This window comes from Heterocephalus glaber, unplaced genomic scaffold (genome assembly GCF_053883595.1).
Source record: "Heterocephalus glaber isolate CG9 unplaced genomic scaffold, H.glaber_assembly_v1.0 deba00001577, whole genome shotgun sequence".
Classification (NCBI taxonomy): Eukaryota; Metazoa; Chordata; class Mammalia; order Rodentia; family Bathyergidae; genus Heterocephalus; species Heterocephalus glaber.
Genome location: NW_028258358.1, coordinates 25,491,419 through 25,513,342, shown reverse-complemented (window position 1 = coordinate 25,513,342; position 21,924 = coordinate 25,491,419).

Genomic DNA, 21,924 nt, shown 5'->3' with positions numbered 1-21,924 from the left:
GGTAATTATATATATTGTAATTGCCTCATGTTTTGGCTCCTGTGCTTGAGCTAAAACAGTTGGAATATATTCTTTATGAAAAAAAATATTTTTCAAGTAAAACTCAGTTATTCTGTGCACCATGCATTTCTCTGAAGAATACACTTGGCGTTGAGATTAAGAGGAGTAAACATTTTGATGAGATTGCCAAAAGGTTAGCATGATCTGGGGCTGTTGAATGTTGAGGCCTGAATGGTGGTGGATGAACTGGAAGACCTCTGGGCCCTATGATTTCATGGATATAGAAGGGTGAAAATGACATCATTCATAGGGGAAGACTGCTTGAAAACATGAGTGTTCTTTAAGCTGTATGTAAGCAAAGAATTTCTTTGTTCATCAAAACTGCTGTCTGCATCCAGGGGTGGTTAAATTACATTGCTCTGAAATTTTGGAAACCTAGGTTCTCTTTCTAGCTGGTTCTTTAACTAGCAAAGTGACCTTGGCCAGCTCAATTAACTTCTCTATATTCTGGTCCTTGCATACAAAACAGGGGAACAATACCTGCCTTTACTAACTTTCAGGATTGTTTTCCAATTCAACTGAGATAAGACATGTAGAAATGTTTTGGTATGTATTGTGCAGCATGCAAATGGATGTCAATAATCACTGCTAACTCCGTTGACTCTTTTTCTTTCAGAGGTTGTCCTTGCTCAAAATGAGTCATTCCTCTTACTGCAATTACCTCAAACTGATTATGTGTTCATTTTTTTTCTGGCATCCTGCAGCCACTCCTCATTCACTGTTTTTCTCTCTCTTGCTTATGTACTTGCAGATTTTCTTTTGTATACTGCTTTATGTCTGTTGAATTGAATTATATCTATCATTCAGGAAATATTCGGGGATGTAGATATTGTTTGTGAACTATGTTCTCTCAGTTCAGGAAAATTAAGTTTTAGCGTACAGTATCTTTACATTTGACAATGTGCTAGGTTCCCGGATCTGGTTCTTAACCATATAGTATTGCAAACTCACGGTTATTTATGGCTTGCAGGTGATATTAGTAAAATCATTAATGAAATTGTATTACTGTTGTAAGGATCATATGTCTGAGAAAGCTTATTGTACGCAGTAAGTCAATATGTGTTATAAGAAGCTTGATATTCTGTACATTCAAGGCTTTGAGGTCACTTCATTTAATCCGTTCCCTAGAAAATCAGGCCCAGAAATATGCCTCATTGTTTATATTTTTTCAGACGTGTAAGGCCTCAAACTTTGTCTCCAGATCCTTTTCCATATCTGTGACTCCTGCCCTGAAGTCACACTGCCTCGGGGACTTCTGTGCTGTTGGAGTTTGTACCTTAGAACATCAGACATTTACAGTATCCACAGGAAGGAGAGAATATTGCTGACAGGACTGAAGGTTGGCAGGCCCTTTATGCACATGCAAGATGTAAAAGAAGCCCTTTTCCTTTTCCAGATCTCATCTCTAAGCCAGTAGGAATCCCATCTACCCCAAAAATGACCTGCTACACCACATCAAAGTATCTGGCTCCAACCCATGCTGGAGGTTGTAAAAGATGAGTGCAAACTGCTGAATTTAGAACACAACAGATCTTATGAGTGGAAATCAATTGGGAGAGCTAGAATCTTCTGCTGTTGCTGCTGCTGCTGGTGCTGGTCATTCACTGCTTCGTTTTTTTACAGTCTGTAAACTTCACTTCAGATTACTGTTGCCCAGTCCATCTAAAATCTTGCTTCACAGGTGGATCTGAGAAACCATTAGATGTAAGACAGTGAGTTGTATTCTAGGGCTGACTGTGCACCTGACTTGATCTGGGCTCCCTGAGAAGGTTCAAATTATCGATAGTGAAACAGACCCATGTTCTCTGCAAAGGAGTTTTGAAGTTTCCAACTTTACTTGCCATGCCACGGAAACATAAAAACAGGGCACATATCTTGTACTGATTAGGTTGAATTTCTACCAACTTAGGTTTTATAGCCTAATATCCCATGCACTGTAGGAGTGTTTGACCAGAGGAAAAGAGATAGTTCCAGCAAAAAAAAAAAAAGCAACACACAGATTTCAGAAAGTCTGCGTCTTCATTTAGATAATTACTACAACTTATTTTATGATTTATGAGAAATGATGTTTGCATTGTAAAAACGAGAGATTCTAAAACTTAGTGAGCCATATTTTCTGTGACCAAATGTGTACCTCATCATAAAAATACTGTCTCTGAGACTGGTTTCACAGGAACCACATTTGGATACATTATAATCAAGTGTCACACCTTTAGACTTTATGGAACACCGTTTTTATAAGTCCAAAGATCAAGTTCAAAGGTTGGGTTCTTGGAGACCAGACAAGGATGGTGTTAGGAAAGAAGGAAATTTGTTCAGAAGTTGTATCTCTGAACTCCCAGAAAGCAGAGGGAATTCTGTTTGCAGACAACTTTCGTACTGCACCTGAAACACTGCCAGCACCTTGGGGGACCTTCAGCCTGTTAGCTACCTTCCAGAATTTGGCCTTTCCAGCTCCTATAATAATATGAGCCAACTTCTTAAAGTCTCTCTTGATAGATGCATAGATAGATGTGTATCCTATGAGGAAGAATATATTTGTAGTTTTAGTGGATGTAGATTTTCACTTTTCCTGCGTAAGGGAAGTAAAGATTTAGCCCTTTGTGAGGAGTGTGTCCTCACAAGGGTTTCTCCATCCATGGTGGTTTTGCCACCTCAGTTTACCTTCCTGCTTATATCCGGGATTTCATTTGTTATTATTAATGTTACTACTATTATTTTGACCATAAAACCCAACTATCTTATTGAAAAATTCTATGCATTTCTCAGAAAGGCATTTTATTTCTTGGCTCTTCCCAATGTTATGATTTCAAAGGTCGTTGTCTCAACTCTTCTTTTACAAGGCTTCAGGAGGTTATTGGATTCTAAGCCATGAGAGCAAGTTTGAAAATGGGTCATGGAGTTCTAACTCATTCTTCTCAGTGGTAAGAGCTCTACAGATGCCAGTTCTTTAACTGAAGACCTTTTCTGAAAACCCATCTAGCCAATGCTTTTTTCCCCCATTTTTGTCAAAAGGAACATAGCACAATTCTGTCTTGAGAAAAAAATTTATGGAATTAACAGGCTCTGGGTTGCTCTCTATAGTTAATGGTTCCCCAGTGCTCAGTTCAGGACACACACACACACACACACACACACACACACACGCACACACACACACAGCTAACATACATAGCCTAGTGGTTTTCAATGACTGTCTTATCTTCCCACATGGGTGGAGCATTCATTTTATTTTAATTTAGTCTTCTTATGTAAAGCAGAGTAATTCTTATCTGTTCTTTCCACATAAACTTTTTTGTCCATCTTGGCTTACTCTTCCTGTTCTGTTACAGGCTTTTACAAAAAGCATGTCTTGTTAGAACCATCTAAGCAGGAAATGGTCTTTTTCTTCCCCAGAAGTTTTTCTCACCCTTTCCTGTTTCCATTGGGTGGTCTGGATGTCAGGAAAGGAACGCTGTTACTGATAGCTCAATCCTAGCACCAAGCTATCTTATGGCTAGGCTGTGTAATGTGAAGTCCAGACACCATAAAGGCACCGATTGTTGACACTTGCTTTCTTGGGGAAATGGGCTCAGGTTATCAGCCTCTGTTCCGTCTGCTATCATTTTCTGATCATCTCTACTACAATATCAGAAGTGTTCCATAGAGCTAGAAAAATCATAAATAATCACTGCCTTTACACTCTTCACTCAACTTGATTTCCCTATATTCCATTAACCATTGAATGTTACCCTAATTTGCCTCATACTTCTCAGTTAGAAGTCTGGGTAATACCTTCACTTTTTCTTGTCATATAGTTTTGTATCTAATTATTCAATTACTGTAATCAATCAATACTCCTCATTTGTAATAGCTCACAAATATTACTGCTTCTTTACCTCTCTTCTGCACTTATTTTTTAAAAAATTAATTAACTATCATTTTTAGAAAAGCTTAGCTTCATAACAAAATTAAAAGGAAGGTACAAAGAGTTCCTGTATACCCCATTTTCCTATGCATACACTCAGCCTTCCATATTATCAACATCTCCCACCAGCCTGATACACTTGTTAAAATTGATAAACCTACACTGACACATCATTATCATCCAGTCTATAACTTACATTAGGGTTCAGTTAGTGTTGTACACTGTATGAGCTTTGACACATGCATAATGGCATATATTCACCATAACAGTATCATACAGAATTATTTCACTCTGTTAAAATCATCTGGCCTCTGCTTATTCATTCCAATCCATTAACCCTTGGCAACCCCTAACTACATTAATTTCTATGGTTTCTTCTTTTCATATTCATTTTTAATACAGAATATACATTCCTGTTTTAATAGACCTCCAGATCACTTAATGAATTGCCCTTTCTAATAATTTTTCGTATAGAACAGTAATCTTTCTGATACACAATTTTACCGTGCAGACAGAATGCTTCATTGCCTTTCGCTGCTTCCAATGTAGTTTCTTTTACTTCAGTGGTCTAAATCCTCCAAAAGGATTCCTGCTTACCTCTTTTCCTTCATCTCATGATGCTTACAACATTGCATCCTGTACTCCACCGTACTAATGTTCTTACAGTTCACAGACTGAATGTATTCAGTCTTGTATATTTATTGATTCTTTTACTTTTTTCTTTTCTTAGGAATGAATTTGTTCCTTTCATCACATCACTTGGATATATTAAAATTATTCCTCAAGTTTCAGCCTAATATTTCTTTCACTCAGATAAAGCCAACTCAATGTTAAACCACCAACTATTATATAGAATTCTATATTATACTTCCTCCTTAGGATACAAGCAAAAGCCTTTGAAAAGTCCTAGTACCTACTCTGACCAGTAGGATTTTGGAGGTATTGGAGGTCTACTGAAGATGTACTTTGGTACTATTTCTCCCATATCTAACACAAAATCTGGCTTTCAAATCTCCATATGCTCCAGTTCTTAGGTCAGAATGAAATTAAAAGCACCAATATAGAAACAATTTGTTTGGGAAATGTACTTACAATACGGAGTAAGTAAACTGTTACATCTTCATATCTTAACATTGTTAAGTCTGGCACTCAGATACAAATGTCTGGATTAGAATTTAATGTTCTGCCTAGTAGATTACATATTTTCTTAGAGGATGACTTATTTTTTTACAGTTGATCTTATTTTATAGGTCTTTTTCCACATGTTCTCCAGCAGGCCTAAAGTATTCAATGTGCTTACATCCTAAAGTTAGTAGTCTGTACTTCGTTTTTTAGAATTAAATACAATACCTAAGAATCAATGTTGTAAAGAGGTATAACTACAGTAAGTAGCTAATTAACATTTGTTAAGAAAACTTTTAAAATCTAACAGATAGGTTCCTTAGTCAATAGTAGTGCTTAAATATTGAAGCCTTTCTCATTTACAAACTGAAAGCTTCCTGGTGATATTGAAATGCATTCTTATCCCTCTTGAGTTTCAAAAAATTAAAAGCATACATGATATATTTATTATCACTGTTACTGTTATATAGCTTTTTAAATTCAAATGCAGAGAGCTAAATAGTGGAATGAATTAATCTCCTTTTTCATGGCTCAATATCATTGCCAATACATTTCAAGTGTCCCTGTTCTTTTTATCCCTTCTTTCTTCTCAGTTCTTTTCACATTGAGACTCCCTTTAAAAAGTTTAACAAATTCTGGTAGATTTGTGTGTATGTGTATTATTTTACATAAATGATATGGTATCAAAGAATCATTCATTTAAAAAAATCTATACTCACAGAAATTACTTAGAAAGCTAAACTCATCTTATATGTCTAAGTACTGATAAGTACCCCATAAAATTCTGTTCAGTTTATCCACTTAAAATTGAGGTTTTGTTCTAATTCCTCATTACCACAAATGGTGCTGCATTCATGTGCTGTATCAGCAGTGGGCAGCTGGCTCATTTTATTAGCAATGGCAGATTGTACTCCGGAATGCCTGCTTCGGCTCATGTTCCTGCCGAAAAGAAACATTGATTCTTACTTACCCATTATATTCCCCAACATTTGACATTACAAAAATTGTTTGTAAAAACAAATTTAAAAAAATGTCATGCTTAGGATCAGATCCAGGGCCTCATGCATGCTAGGCAAGTGCTCTATCACTGAGCTACATGTTCAGCTCCCTAAACCTAATTTTGGAATATTCTGCGGTTTGTGACTGCAGTGTGTCAACCTTACTCCTTGGATCTCTCTTTTGGCTTTTCTCTTTCCTTATACTTTAATAACTTAAAATAATCTTGATTTTTCTAAACATAAACGCATTACAGTGTTCCTTAGGATACAAATTACCTACTGTATTTTTATAGTTTTTGACAGCATTTAATGATGGATTCATATATTTTATTTGTTTTTTGATCATTTTTCTTTCAACAGTTGCTTATCAACTTTGAAATAGCAATTAACAGGAATCTTGTTTTTTCCTACTAGAATAGAGAAATATAATTTAATCTTTTTCAGATTTTATTTCAGGTCTTCTTTAAAATTTATTGGCAGATTACTCTTCTCTATCTGTTCAGAGAGTTTAAAAATATGTACTTGCATTATGTCCACACATGCGCTACATGTACTTTTATTCTTGGAATGTATGATTGTTTAATATTATGTTCAGATTTCTGTGCACATTTTCTCTCTTTTTGTTTCTTTTTATTTTCCACTTTTTGAGTTTAACTTACCACTCTATTATTTGTCTTTCAAATCTTGTACCAAAACAAGATTTAAAATAATGTAAATGCATGTGTTTTTTTTTTCTCCCCTTTTTTGGTCATTCGTTAAATAAGGGGAATGTGTGTAATAACAGGCACTGTTCTCATAGGAAGTAACTATAGAAACAAGAACTGTTGTGTACAGTGAGCTTTAGAATTCAGATAATTTAAAACAAGAATGAATATTACCTTTCATCAAAAAGAATTGATTTCATACTTCAGTGAATTAGAAAGTAAGCTTTATGTACAATATATATAGAGAAGACATACTTTTTCAACTGTGTAATAATATTTTAAAGTCAATAAGTATGGGGCATTTATTAGGGTAGTTTGTTGAAACAAACTGATACAAAACTATCAGTAACTTAGTGTTTATATACTGTGATATTTTAGGAAAGAGGTTACCTTTGTAAAAGGTGCCAGAAATCAGAATAATTAAAACAAGTTAGTTAAATAAGTTAGGATTAGTACATGACTGATCCAAAAGTAATTAAGAAGGGTTATAAAGCCAAGGCTTCAGACTGCCCTGTCCTTGACCCAACCAAATATTTTCATTGGTGTAATGGATTTATCCATAGTTAATTTATAGAGGTCTTTTATAATATTTGCTAATAATTAATTCATTTTGTTCTTAAAAACTTTAATTCTGTTCAACTGGCATTCTACCAAAGTCATTCCAATCTGTCTTTAAAATCCTGACATTATGACTTTGAGTCACCCTGATCTTTTTGTTTCTTGAATTTGTCAAGACCAAGTCCAACTCAAAACCTTTGCTCTTCTCTAACTCTGTATAGGGTTCACTTTCTTTTTTTCTTTCAGTCTCCAGTGAAATGAAATCAATCCCCAGAAGTTTCCAGATAGGCATATCTAAAGAACATCATGATACTCATCTACATAAACATTTAAATTTTATTATGTCAACTTGTACTTTTTAAAAGAATGTTTATTAGTGTCAGATATTATCATATTTGTGTGCTTTCTATTTCTGCCGACTAGAAAGTAAGCTCCAAAACAATAGGTTTTTTCCTCAAACCTCCCATCCTCCAATCCTACTTGCAATTGCCGATCTACAGTGTTTGCAGGTTGGGGGCACCATCTGTCTGTAGAAAGATAAAATTAATAAGAATCTTATAAAGAAGCTGAGACTTCAATTAGAAATGCAAATGAGTATATCAATGACTGTGGAGTACTGTTTATTCTAGCTTAAAAATAGTGCTGGCCATGAAGGAAAGAAAATATAACTAAGTTGTTGAGGGACTAAAGCTAAAGGAATACTAAGTCATCTTAGTTAAAGGTAGAAGCCCATACTTGAAATCTTGCAAAATCAGGAGCCACAAACAAAAGTAATAATTATAAAATATACAATATATTAAAGGTTCAATGTGTCCTTAGACATTTTTTTTGGGGGGGGGAAACATGTTTATTTAAGTAGGGAAAACTCATCAACACTCATTAAAAAATAGGATAATGAATGCCTTCCTGAGCATTCTTAGCTCAGAGGTCATAATAGCATATTCAAAAGAAAAGATGGGCAGAGAATCCAGTATTATAATGAGCAACATTTTCTCCAGTTCACCTAAAAAAGAATGAGTCAGAGTGATTTGGTGATTTTGGCTGGCAAGTTTCTCCAAAGAACTTTAAAAAAAAAATTCTTTTATTGGTACATTTTAGGTATACAATATGTTTACATTTATCAGTGAGTGCTGATACCTTTACATGATGTATCTTGGTTCTTATTTTTTTCCCCATTACCTGTGCACCCTTCACCACCTCCACCCTTCCCTATTTACATAGATTTCATTTCCATTTTTTTTCTTTTTTCATAATTTTTCTTTTCCCTTCTTTCCTTTCCCCTTTCCCTCCAACACGGCATTAATTTCTCAACATGAGAGATTTTACTTGAGTAGATTAAATTTTATAAAGAAGAGAATACTAGATGTATATGTATATATATGAACTGTACCATAATATAACATGTTTAAATATTAAAATATAATTAACTGTTTATATATATATATATATATATATATAAAATGAAAATTTCCAGAGAAGCCACACTTAAAATTTAATTTCTCCTGTATATTTTCATGTATATAAATTTAATAGGTTTTTAATATTAACTCTTCAATTTCTATTAGTAAATACAGAAAAATTATAGTTTCTTTGATTCGGCATGTAATATCCTGGAGCAGCATGATGTAGATGGTTTGAAATTCATACTGCACTCATTAAAAGTATCATATGCTATGAGTGAGATCATAGTGATATATTTTGATATCTCCATCTTCAAAATTGCCTTTGAAGGTCATGTTATGTTATTTTTTATTGAATAGAATCACACTGCGAAATCATTTAGACAGTTTTTGAAAGAGAAAACTGAATTCAGTTTAACTAGATTCAGAACACTTTTGCTAGGTATTATGTTTTATGTTATGTATTGGTGATAAAGAGATCAAAGCAGTGTGTGCTTTGGTGTTACAAAGTTGTGCGTCCTTGTCCTCCAAAGTAAAGAAACAGCTAGAGCTGCTCAACAACAGAAGTGTCTGTGTGCGGCGCGAGGACCGCGAAATGTAAGACCCCATTCTCGCTGCCAAGGGAAATGTAATATGGGGCCCATCTGTCTCTCACCGTCACCGTGCCATGTTCAGGAGACATTGCAGGCAGTCCAGCATATTTGTAACCATGAACAAAAAGGAGAAAGATACTTCAGCAAATGAAAAGAAACGAAAGGAGAAAAACAAATACCATCATCAATCATACACAGCTCCTCATCATGTGGGTGTCTCTGCCTCCACGTAGAGAAAAAAAGTGCAGCAATATGTACATACTTATGCAAAGGGTTAAAATTCACTTTCAAGCGAATTTGAACCCCAAGGTATATAGTTTCATTTTTGTAGATTTGTTTTTTACTTCTAATGTATTTTAGTATTTCTAAACATAGTTCCACTACATTATTTGTTTATATATTAATTTAACATATTAAACAATGACTTATTTTTGGAAATTCAATACTTTCTGTTTTCACTGTAAGTAATGTTGCTATGAATGGTGTGGGGCACACATTTTTGAGAACTATCTGAATATTCCTTGGAATAGATTCTCAGGAATGAAGTTAACTGGAGAACTATTGATGTTAAAAATTTTTGATAAATAAAAAATTTTTGACTGAATTAGTTTGTTGGCCTTCATCTGGTTTAGGTAGCTTAACAACTGTCCTTAGAAAATGTTAAACTTGTAATAATGTAGCTATTAAAATAAGTAAATAATTATCCAATGAGAATGTGTTTACAGGACAAATAGTTGGAAATCAAAAAGTATTTTGAAACCAATGAAAATTAATCCACAATACACTAAACTTATGAGGTGCAGCAAATGCAATACTGAGAATACTGCTATTATACTACTGCTATACTATACTACTGTCATTTGTGATATTCCTTTATACAACTTTCATTATTCATAGTAAACTAAAAGATTAAATGTTTTGTATGTGTAGAGTGGGATGCCAGTCTGAGTAGCAGTATGCTACTCATGCTTCAGATGTGAATCATTTCTTTGTACATCACACCTTGTGGGCATTCTCTGCTGCTTGTGCATTTCACATCATAGCCATCTCAAATATCAGATTGTCACAGAGTTTCAGTGATTGTAACAAAGAAATCCTGGTGTTTCTTTTTTCTTTCTTTCTATTTTTTTGCTTAGATTCTTTTATTGATACATTTTAGATACACAATACATTTACATTTATCATTGGGTGTTTGTACCTGTACAGAATGTATCTTGGTTCTTATTTTTTCCCATTACCTGTATGCCCTTCACCCCCTCCACCCTTCCCTATTTACATAGACTTCATTTCCATTTCTTTTCTTTTCTCATAATTTTCCTTTCCCTTCTTTACTTTCCCCTTCTCCTCCCAGCATCCCTACTCCTTTGGACTTTTCTTCCTATTTCAAATTATCAATTATTCATTTTAATCATTTTAATCCCTATGTACATTTTCAGTTTCTCATACTAGAGAAACTATTTGGTATTTACACATGTGTGTCCTATTTATTTCACTTAAGAGTATGGCCTCAATATGCATCCATTTAGCAATAAATGTCTCTAGTTTCTTGTTCTTTATGGCTGAGTAATACTCCATTTTATTAAAAAACCCCACATCTTCTTTATCGAGTTTCCAGTAGATGGGGACTTGGGCTGTTTCCAAGCTTTAGCTATTACAAACTAGTGCTGCTATAAACATCAGTGCACATATATCTCTGTGGTATGATTCTTTTAATTCTTTTGGGAAGATACCCAGTAGGGGAATAGCTGGGTCAAATGTGACCTCTAGCTCTTGTTCTTTGAGGCATATCCATACTGATATCCATAGTGGATGCACCAGACTGCCCTCCCACCAACAATGGAGAAGGTTCCTTTCTCTCCACACCCCTGCCAGCATTTGTTATTGGTTGATTTCTTGGTAGCAGCCATTCTTTCTTGGCTCAGGTGGAATCTTAGTGTTGTTTTCATCTGTATCTCTCGAATGACCAATGATGTTGAACATTTTTTCATATATTTATTTGCTGCTTTTAATTCTTTGTCTGAGAAATATCTGTTCATTTAAGATGCCCATTTTTGAATTGGGTCTTTGAATTTGGGGTATCTGATTTTTCTCAGTTCTTTATATATTCTAGATAGTAGTCCTTTGTCTGAGGTACAGCTGCTAAATTTTTTTCCACACATTGTAGGTTGTCTCTTAGCTCTGTTGGTGGTTTCTTCTGCAGTGCAGAAGCTTTTTAATAGATGAGATCTCAGTTGTTGATTCTTTGAGCTAGTTCCCGTGCTACTGAGGTTTTGTTCATAAAGTCTTTCCCTAAGCCAATGTCTTCAAGAGTTCTACCTAACTTATCTTCCAGCAAGTTTAGTGTTTCTGTTTTAATATTTAGATCTTTAAACCATTTCAATCTTAGTTTAGTGCCTGATGATAGATATGAGTCTAGTTTTAATCTTTGGCAGATTGAAATCCAGTTTTTCCAACAGCATTTATTAAATAGGCCATCTTTCCTCCAGTAAGTGTGGTTGGCTCCTTTGTCAAAGATGAAGTGGCTAAGTATGTCGGGAGTGGTTTCTGCATCTTCTAATCTATTCCACTGATCCTCAGATCTGTTTTTTTTTTTTTTTTTTTTTGCAGGTAAAATGCTGTTTTTATCACAATAGCTTTGTTGTATATTTTCAAGTTGGGGATTGTGATACCCCCAGCCATGTCTCTGTTGCTTAGAATTGCTTTTGCTATTCTAGGTCTCTTATGGTTCCAAATGAATTTTTGATTGTTTTCTCTAGTTCTGTGAAGTATTTTGTTGGAATTTCAATCAGCATTGCATTAAATCTATATAGTAGTTTTGGAAGTATGGCAATTTTCACTATATTGGTTCTTTCTACCCAGGAGTAGGGGATGTCTTTCCATTTTCTTATATCCTCTTCCATCTTTTTGTCAGAGTGCTGTAGTTTTCAGTGTAGAGTTCTTTTGCTTCCTTTGTTAGATTGATTGCTAGATATTTCATTTTTTTGGATGCTATTGTAAAAGGAATTGTTTCCCTAATTTCTCTCTCAATGAGTCTATTATTTGTGTATAAGAAGCCTATTGATTTTTGAGTGTTCACCTTGTATCCAGCTACTCTACTGAATCTGTCAATTAAGTCTAGAAGTCCTTTGGTAGAGTTTTTTGGGTCTTCTATGTAAAGTATCACATTGTCAGTAAATAATGACAGCTTAACCTCTTCCTTTCCTATCATTATTTGTTTTATTTCTTTCTCTTTTCTAATTGCTGTGTCTAATGTTTCCAGAATTATATTGAACAGGAGTGATGAAGCTGGGCATCCTTGTCTTATTCCTGATTTTAGCGTGAAAGTTTTCAGTTTTTGACCATTTAGTAAGATGTTGGCTGTTGGTTTTTCATAAATAGCCTTAATCAGGTTGAGATAAAGACCTATTCCAATTTTCTGTAGGGTTTTTATCATGAATGGGTGTTGGATTTTGTCAAATGTTTTTTCTGCATCTATTGAGATGATCATATTTTTTTGTTCTTGGCTCTGTTAATATAGTGTATTACATTTATTGATTTATGTATGTTGAACCATCCTTGCATCCCTGGGATAAATCTGACTTGGTCAGGGTGTATGATCTTCTTTTTTTCCCCATTAAGTTTATTGGTACATTTTCAGTATAAAATATAGTTACATTCATCATTGGGATATTGTACCATTACATGAGTTTCTTGGTTCTTTTTTCCCCTCCTTATCTTCCCCTCCCTTCACCCACTCCAACCTTCCCTATTTGCAAAGACTTTGTTTCCATTTTTTTCCTTTTCTCATATTTTTTCTTTTCCCTTCTTTCCTTTCCCCTACCCCTCCCACTACCCCTGCTGCTTTAGACCTTTTCTTCAGGTTACAAAATATCAATTATACATTTTTTAAATTACAATATCAAGATCTAGGAGACATTACCACAGATTTGACAGAATGTAAAAGGATATAGAAAGTATATTTTAAAAATCTGTTTTAAAATAGATTTGACAACTTTAAAGAAGTACCTTGGAAGACAAATCAATGAAACTAACTCTGGAGGAAATAAAAAATTTGAATAGCACCTATTAAAGAAAGTATATTCCTAGCTTGAAAATCTACCTATATGACAACAGCAGGCTCATATACATTTTAACTGAAAAATTATATCAAACAATTAAAGCGGAAAAAAGAAGGAACCCTTCTCCCCTCATTTTAGAAACTCAACAGTGTACCAATCCTAAAACTGGATAAAGATAAAAGAAGAAAAAAGTATGAACATAGATAGAAATTTGTTTAACAAAACAAACTATTAGAAGTCAGATCTGGCAGGATGTAGAAAGTGGTTTTGTTATAGGGATGGCAGTGTTGGTTCAGCATTGGAAGATCCACACCCAAAAGTCATCATTTTAACAGAGGAAAGGAAAAAGCCATATGATCCTGTCAGTAGTTGGAGAAAAAGTACTGGACTAAATTCCACAGCTGTTCAATGTAAAAGCTATCAGGAGACTAGAAGTAGAACAGAACCTTCTCAACAGATGAAAGACATGTACTCCATACTTCCACCAAAAATGCCTCATATGAATGGAAAAGATACAATGCTTTCTCCCTAAGGTAGAGATCAAGAGCAGATGTGCTTACTCTTTATCTGTCCATTAAAATTTGAAACCTAGGCCCCACCAAAATAGTCTGGCAATAAAGTGGCACAATTATGATAGGATTGGCAAGGTAGAAGCAAAATCTTTATATGTAGATGAAATGATCATCTACAGAGAAAATACTAAGAAATCTCTAGGAGCCCCTAGAACTTGTACTTGAATTTAGCAGGATTAGAAAACACAAGGCATATATAAAAATTCAGGTCCATGTATACTTGCTATAAATGAAGAATTGGATATTGAAATTTAAAAGTTATGTAGGAGTACAAAGGACCTAGAAAAGTTAAAAATAAAACAGCGTTGGAAGACATTTAGAACCTAATTTTAAGACTTCTTCTAAAGCTGCAGTAATCAAGGTAGTGTTGTTGTAAGGAAAGACATATAGATCATTTGAATAAAATAGAGAATCTAGAAATAGAACCACACATATATGGTCCACTGAGTTTTGAAAGATTATTTAACATTGGCATTTTATAGAATATAAACTCAACTCAAGAGCCGAGGAAGAGATAGTGTTTTCAGCAAACAGCACTAGAACACCTGGTATCCTTATATAAAAAATTAACCTCAACCCTTTATTTCCATAGATGAAAATAACTTGAAGGGAACTATGAACCTAAATATGAAAGCCTAAAAGTATAAAGCTTTAAGAAGAAATTATAAGGGAAAATGTTTATGAATTCAGGGTACGCAAGAACTACCTAGGTTACAAAAAACATGATGTATAAAAGAAAAAAAACTGATAAATGAGATTCCATCAAAATTTAGAACTTTAAATGAAATCATTAAAGTGAAAAGTAGTCCTTAAACAGACCATATTTACAATACATATAAACTATGACCAGAATATATAATGAATTCTTTCTTAGAGTTCATTAATAGACAACCCAATTAAAAAGTAGACATAAGAAGATGATAAATAGCCAGTATAGCACAAGGAAAGGTGTGCAACTCTGGAATCAGAAAAATACTAATCAGTACAATAACGAGATTGAATTATACACTCATTAGGGTGATGAGGTTAAATGTTTTGAAAGCTTTGTCATGACTTTTTCTTTTTGTTGGATTCTCCCCCTTTGCATTTCATTTGTCATGGCCAATGGATTCATTCTGCTGGGTTTCCTGGGGTTGTGATCCTCATTGTCTTTTCCTAGGGTACTGTCTAAAATTTTTTGGAGTGCCGGTTTGATATTCATGAAGTTCCTGAGGTGGTCTTTGTCGTGAAAGTATCTTATTTCTCCATCAATTTTGAAAAATAGTTTTGCAGGGTACATAAATCTGGGTTGGAGGCTTTTTCCTTTAGGGCTTGAAATACATCACTCCAAGCTCTTCTTGCCTTGAAGGGTTGCATTGAGAAGTCTGCTGTGATTCTCATGGGCTTTCCTTTCTATGTGATTTGTTTCTTTTCTCTCACTGCTTGTAGAATTTTGTTCTTCTGTTGGATTTCTGGAATCCTAACTATTATATGCCTATGTGTAGATTTTTTTTGATGAAGGCTAGCTGGTGTCCCAAATGCCTCACTTATCTGTATGTCAAGTTCTTTTCCTCTCCTTGGGAAGTTTTCTGCCATCACTTCTGTGAACAGTTTTTTTATGTCATCTGCACTGTCTCCTCTTTCTTCATTGACTCCAATCAATCTTATGTTATTCTTTGCATCGTCTAGCAGCTGCTGGATTGATTTCTCATGTTCCTTTACAATTTTAAAGCAATTTTTCTTTTCCTGGTCACTAATTGCAATCTTTTCTTCTATATCTGAAATTCTATCCTCACATTGGTTCATTCTGCTGTGCAGACTTTCAATGGAGTTTTTAATGTCCTGGAAATCTGTTTGCATCTGTTTTATGGATTCCATTTGTTTCCTATGTTGGGATTCCATCATGTTCCTCAGATCCTCTATTTTTTTTATCTATGTCCTCTCTAGATTTATTAATCATGTCTTGCACCATAAGCACACACAATCTTTGCTGTTATCTGAGTAATTATTTCTGATTTCATTTTTCCTAGATCCTCTTTTGTTGCTAGTTCAGGGAGTCCAGGTAATTGAGTATCAGATTGGTCCATCTTGTTTCCCTTTGGGGTTACTGTAGGTGGTCCAGAAGTCTGTTTTTGAGGCATTTTTACATGTCTTCTCCTCTCTTTGGGGGGACGGGTGATTCTGGCACCTGCGTGGCTCACCTTCTGTGCCCTAGAAGCTTGGGATGGCAGCAGGGGAACTTTCTTCTGGGTGCTGGGACCAGCTCCATTTGCCAACTCTTCACCTCCGGTCCTCAATCTGTCCAAAGTTATTTTCCAACAGCTTCAGGAACCAGAAAGCTTTCATGGGCATTGAAAGACCCAAGTCTTCTGGCTTGGTCACCAGGCTAAAATCAAGATGTCAGCAAGGCCGATTCCTACTAGAGGCTCTCATGAAAAATCAATTTCTTGTTCCTTTGTGCTTTTACCTCAAGACCACATCACTTCAGTCTCTGCATCCAATTTGTCATCCTCTGATTGTATGATCTTCTTGACGACACTCTATGTTCTGTTTGCCAGTATCTTGTTGATGATTTTTGCAATTATGTTCATTAGGGAGATTGGCCTGTCGTTCTCTTTTTGGGTTGGGTCTTTCCCCGGTTTTGGAATCAAAGTATCACTTGCTTCCAGGAATGAATTTGGAAGCCTTGATTCCCTTTCAATTTCCTTGATGAGTTTAAAGAGTAATGGTGATAGTTCTTCTTTAAATGTCTTGTAGAATTCAGCAGTGAAGCCATCGGGACCTGAGCTTTTCTTTGTTGATAAATTTTTTATTACATTTTTGATTTCACTCATTGTAATTGAGGTGTCGAGAATTTCTATATCTTCTTCATTTAACTTTGGCAATTTATATGTATCTAGGAATCTGTTCATTTCTTCCGTGTTTTCCATTTTATTAGAGTACAGGTTCTTGAAGTAGGTATTAATGATCATCTGGATTTCTGCTGGGTCTGTTGTGACTTCACCTTTTTCATTCTTTTTTGGGGAGGAGGGTACCGGGGATCAAACTCAGACCCTTGGACTTGCCCAGCAGGTGGCGAAACCACTGAGCTAAATCCCTGGCTCCCCTTTTTCATTCTTAATTGCATGTATTTGAGCCTTTTCTTTCCTTTTTTGGATAAGGTTGGCTAAAAGTTTATCGATTTTCTTTATTCTTCTGAAAAACCAACTCTTTGATTCATTAATTTTTTTGTATCATTCTCTTAGTCTCCATTGCATTGATTTCTGCTCTGATCTTTATAATTTCCTCTCTTTTATGAACTTTGTGTTTGTTTTCTCTTCTTTTTCTAAGAGCTTGAGGTTCTGCATTAGGTTATTTATTTGTGTTCTCTCTGTTCTCCTAATATGGACATTCACTGCTATGAATTTCCCTTGTAGATCTGCTTTCATTGTGACACATAGATTACTGTATGTTGTCCTAGCATTATCATTTACTTATAGAAACTGTCTAATTTCTTCTTTAATTTCCTCTGTGACCCATTGGTTGTTCAGGAGGGTATTGTTCAATTTCCAAGTGTTTGTGCAAGGTTTTGCAGTTTCTTATGTTATTGATCTCTAATTTTATTGCACTATGGTCTGATAATATACAAGGGATAACTTCAATTATTTTATATTTACTTAGGTGTGTCCTATGAGCTATCATGTAGTCTATTTTGGAGAATGACACATGTGCAGCTGAAAAGAATGTGTATTCTGATTTTATGGATTGGAACACTCCATAAACATCTATTAAGTCCATTTGTTTGATACCTTGATTCAGTTCTAGAATTTCGTTGTTAATTTTTGGTCTAGATGATCTATATTTGTGATAGTGGGGTATTGAGGTCCCCCACTACAATTGTATTAGTGCTTATTTGGTTTTTCATGTCTATTAATATTTGTTTTGTATAATTGGGGGCATTTGTATTTGGTGCATATGTACTTATGATTGTCATCGTTTGCTCTTGGATTGTTCCCTTTACAAGGATGTAGTGACCATCTTTGTCTCTCCTAATTAGTTTTGGTTTGAAATCTACTTTGTCTACAAATAAGATTGCTACCCCTGATTTTTTCTGGTTTCCTGTCATATGCAGAACTGTTTTCCACGGGTTTACTTTCAATCCATCAATTTCTTTTTGAGTTAGGTGTGTTTCTTGTATAATGTGTATTGTTGGATTTTGCTTCTTAATCCATTCTGCCAGACTATTTCTTTTAATTGGTAAGTTGAGGCCATTAACATTGATAGTTATAATTGATAGATATTGACTCCTCCTTGTCATAATGTTTTACTTTAGTTGGCTCTTTTATTTCTTATTTTTCCCCCTTTCCCTTTAATTTCTTACCTTGCCTGGTGGCTTCCCTCTTTTGGGCCTCATGGAGTTGTGACCTTCATTATCTTTTTCTAGGTTATTGTATAGAATTGCTTGGAGTGCTGGTCTGGTGCTCATGAAATTTCTCAGGTGTTGTTTGTCATGACAGTATCTAATTTCCCCATCAATTTTGAGAGATAATTTTGCAGGATACAATAGTCTAGGTTGGAAGTTATTCTCTTGTAGGGCTTGAAATACTTCACTCCAGGCTTTCCTTGACTTGAGCATTTGTGTTGAGAAGTCTGCTGTGATTCTGATGGGCTTTCCTTTGTAGCTGATTTGTTTCTTTTCTCTTACTGCCTGAAGGATTTTGTTCTTCTGTTGGGTTTCTGGGATCTTGACTATTATATGTCTAGGTGTAGATTTGTTTTTAATTGTGACTAGTTGGAGTTCTATATGCCTTACTTATCTGTATGTACAATTCTGTACATCTGTCTGGGAAGTTTTCAACTATTACTTCTGTGAACAGTTTTTTTAATGTCAATTGTACTTTCTCCTGTTTTTGGTTGGACTCCTATCAGTCTTATGTTATTGTTTTTTCATCATCTAGCAGCTGCTGGATTGATTTCTCATGGTCCCTTACTATTTTTAAGAATCTATGTTTTCTTGTTCATTAACCACAATCCTGTCTTCTATATCAGATATTCTATCTTCACATTCCCTTAATCTGCTGTGCATACTTTCAGTGGGTTTTTTTTTTGTTTGTTTGTTTGTTTTTTGGTACCTGGAATCAAACTCGGGTCCTTGAGCTTCCACAGCAGGTGGCAAAACCACTGAGCTAAATCTCTGGCCATCAATGGAGTTTTTAATCTCCCAGATATCTGTTTGAATCTCTTTTATGGTTTCAATTTCTTTCTTATGCTGGGCATTCATGGCTTCCATCATGCTTATGGGCTTATCTATTTTTTAATCTCTTTCTATTCTAGAGCCTCTGATCATGTCTTTCACTCTGCTCACCAACTCTGTAATTATCTGGGCAATTATTTCTGTTTTGAATTTTCCTAGGGCCTCATTAATGTTCTTTGTTACTTCCTGTGCTATCAGTTCAGTGTCCAAGTGGTTGCTTATCAGACTTTTCCACCTCATTTCCCCCAGAATTTACCATTGTTGGGTGGAAGTCTGGGTTTGTTCCTTGCTTAAATGTCTTCTCATTTTTCTTTTTGTTACTGTCCTTGGTTTAATTCCTGCATTGATACTTCGAAATTGCTTATTGCAAGTACCTTTGTTGCTTGTAATTAGAACCCTTATGGAATGATTGCTTCTTAGACATGTCTTCTAGATATAGGTAGTCTTTAGGTTTTGAGTCTCTAATGACTCTGAGGCTGTCTCATTTTCATTATACCAAGAAGAACAACAGATACGATCAATCACAACACTTTAGCCCAAGTGATGCAATCTGCAACACCATAGCATCAAGTACATCTTAGAAAACACAATTTGTGGTAGTTATTAATCACCTTTAACTGTGTGAATTAAATAAAAATCAAAGACCAACCCAATGTATGTTTATAGTGAATAAACTCTTCAATATAGCAACTTTACCCTTCGGGATGGGGAATTAGAAGGAGTTGGGGAGGGAAGGATAGGTAGGTAGAAGGATAGGAGAAGGTTAGCAGTGAGGTCAGAGGACATAGGTAAGAGAAGGAAAAAGAGAAGAAAAGAAAAATAAAGAAGAAATCCAAATTAGGGCCAGAACAGGAAAAAAAAGGGAGATGAAGAACAATGTGGGACAGCAAGAGAGCAAGTGTGAGAGAGAAAGAAAGGAAAGAGAAAAGAAAAGAAGAAAAGAAAAAAAAATGATTTGAAAAGAGTAGGAAAAAAATTAAATATAAGAGCAAAAAAATCAATAATAATAATTTTGAAAATACATGAATATGAAAATTAAGGGCCTCCTTCAGCATATGTCTCTGCTGTCACAATAGACAATGTTGGCAGCAGTGTGCAGATATGTCAATGAGTCTCAGCAAGCCAGTCTCAGACCCATGGGATTCAGGCAGATTTCTCACTACAAGTCCCAAGTTGAGCTCCCTGTCCTCCTGCAGGGTTGAATTCTGCAAGGTTCTACTGCAGGTTCCAGCTGCCCTTCCCCTGAAGATAGTCCAGGCTCTGATGGGGGGTGATGATCCCTCCAACTTACGAAGTACAGTGGTCTGGTGTTCCTGTACCTTTGTACTGTGGAACCAGGTTGTGGTACAGCCAGGAGGCCAGAGGCATGGGTGGGGTCAGGGGTGGTGTCCTGCAGGCCAATGTCAATGGGTCCTCAACTTCTGGCTGGTCACTGGTGTGTGGGTCACAGGTTGGACAGAGTGTGGCTCCCAGCAGCCCAGAACCTCTCCCTCTGGCAGGCTAAGAAGCCCTAGTGTTTTTTAATAGTGGCCCTAGAGTTCAAGAGCAGTGATGCAAGCAATTTGAATGGGTCAAAAATATAAATAGAAGCCATAAAGTACTTCCTTTAAGTGAAAAGCTAAAAAATAATCTTTATTGTAATAGTTGATGTTTTACTATTATTTATAATGCTTTTCTACAACTAATTTACTAATTAATCATTATCAAGAGCACATGAGCATAGAAAAACACAGTATATTTTTTGTATGTACAGGGTTCAATACCATCTGTGGCTTTAGACATCCTGTGGGGCTTGTAATGTATGTCCCATGTGTAAATGGAAACTATTCTAGTGATAAAAGATTTAAGATGTGTCATGTACAGGTACCAAATGCCCATAATGAATGTAAACATTACATGTTATAAATATGAGCTAAGAATAATCGTAACAACACAATTATGAAAATGGGAAAAAAGGATTTAGAGAAGGAGAGAGGAGGTGGAAGTGAAAGGGATCAAAAAAGAAACAATCTGTGACATGTACATTCATCTACTCTCCAAGGTGAATGTGAACTTCATATACTGCAAATATATACTAATAAAAAAGATAATAAACCTTAAATAAATAATCTAACTTTACCTATTAAGAAACTGGAAAAGGAAAAGCAAAATAAGCCCCAAAGTAGCAGACAGAAGGAATTAACAGCAATTAGAGAATAAGTAAATGAAATAGCAACTAGAAATACAATTCAAATAAGTTTTTGAAGGTTTAAAAAATAGATGACCCTTTAGCTACACTTAGAGGAAAGAAAAGTGAAGACCTAAGGAAAATTATAAATGACAGAGGCAGTATTACCACTAACACCATAGAAACAGAAAGGATCATCAGAGATTGCCACAATCATGAACAAATTGGTTGACCTAGAAGTAATGAATACATTTCTAGGAAAATAAAACATAAGACTGAATCATGAAGGAATGGAAAATATGAACAGACCAAAATAAATGTAGATTGATTCAATAATAAAAATATCTCCCATCAAATTAAAGGCCTATGCCTGATGATTTCACTGTTGAATCTACCAGAAAAATAAAGACCACGAAAATCAAAACAAAACAGAACCAAAGTAATGCTAGTCCTTCTCAATCTCTTCCAAAACCTTAAAGAGACAGCATGTCTAAAACTTCTTTTGCAAGACCAACATTACCTTTATACTAAAACCAGACAAAGGTATTATAAGAAAAGTACATGTCAATAACA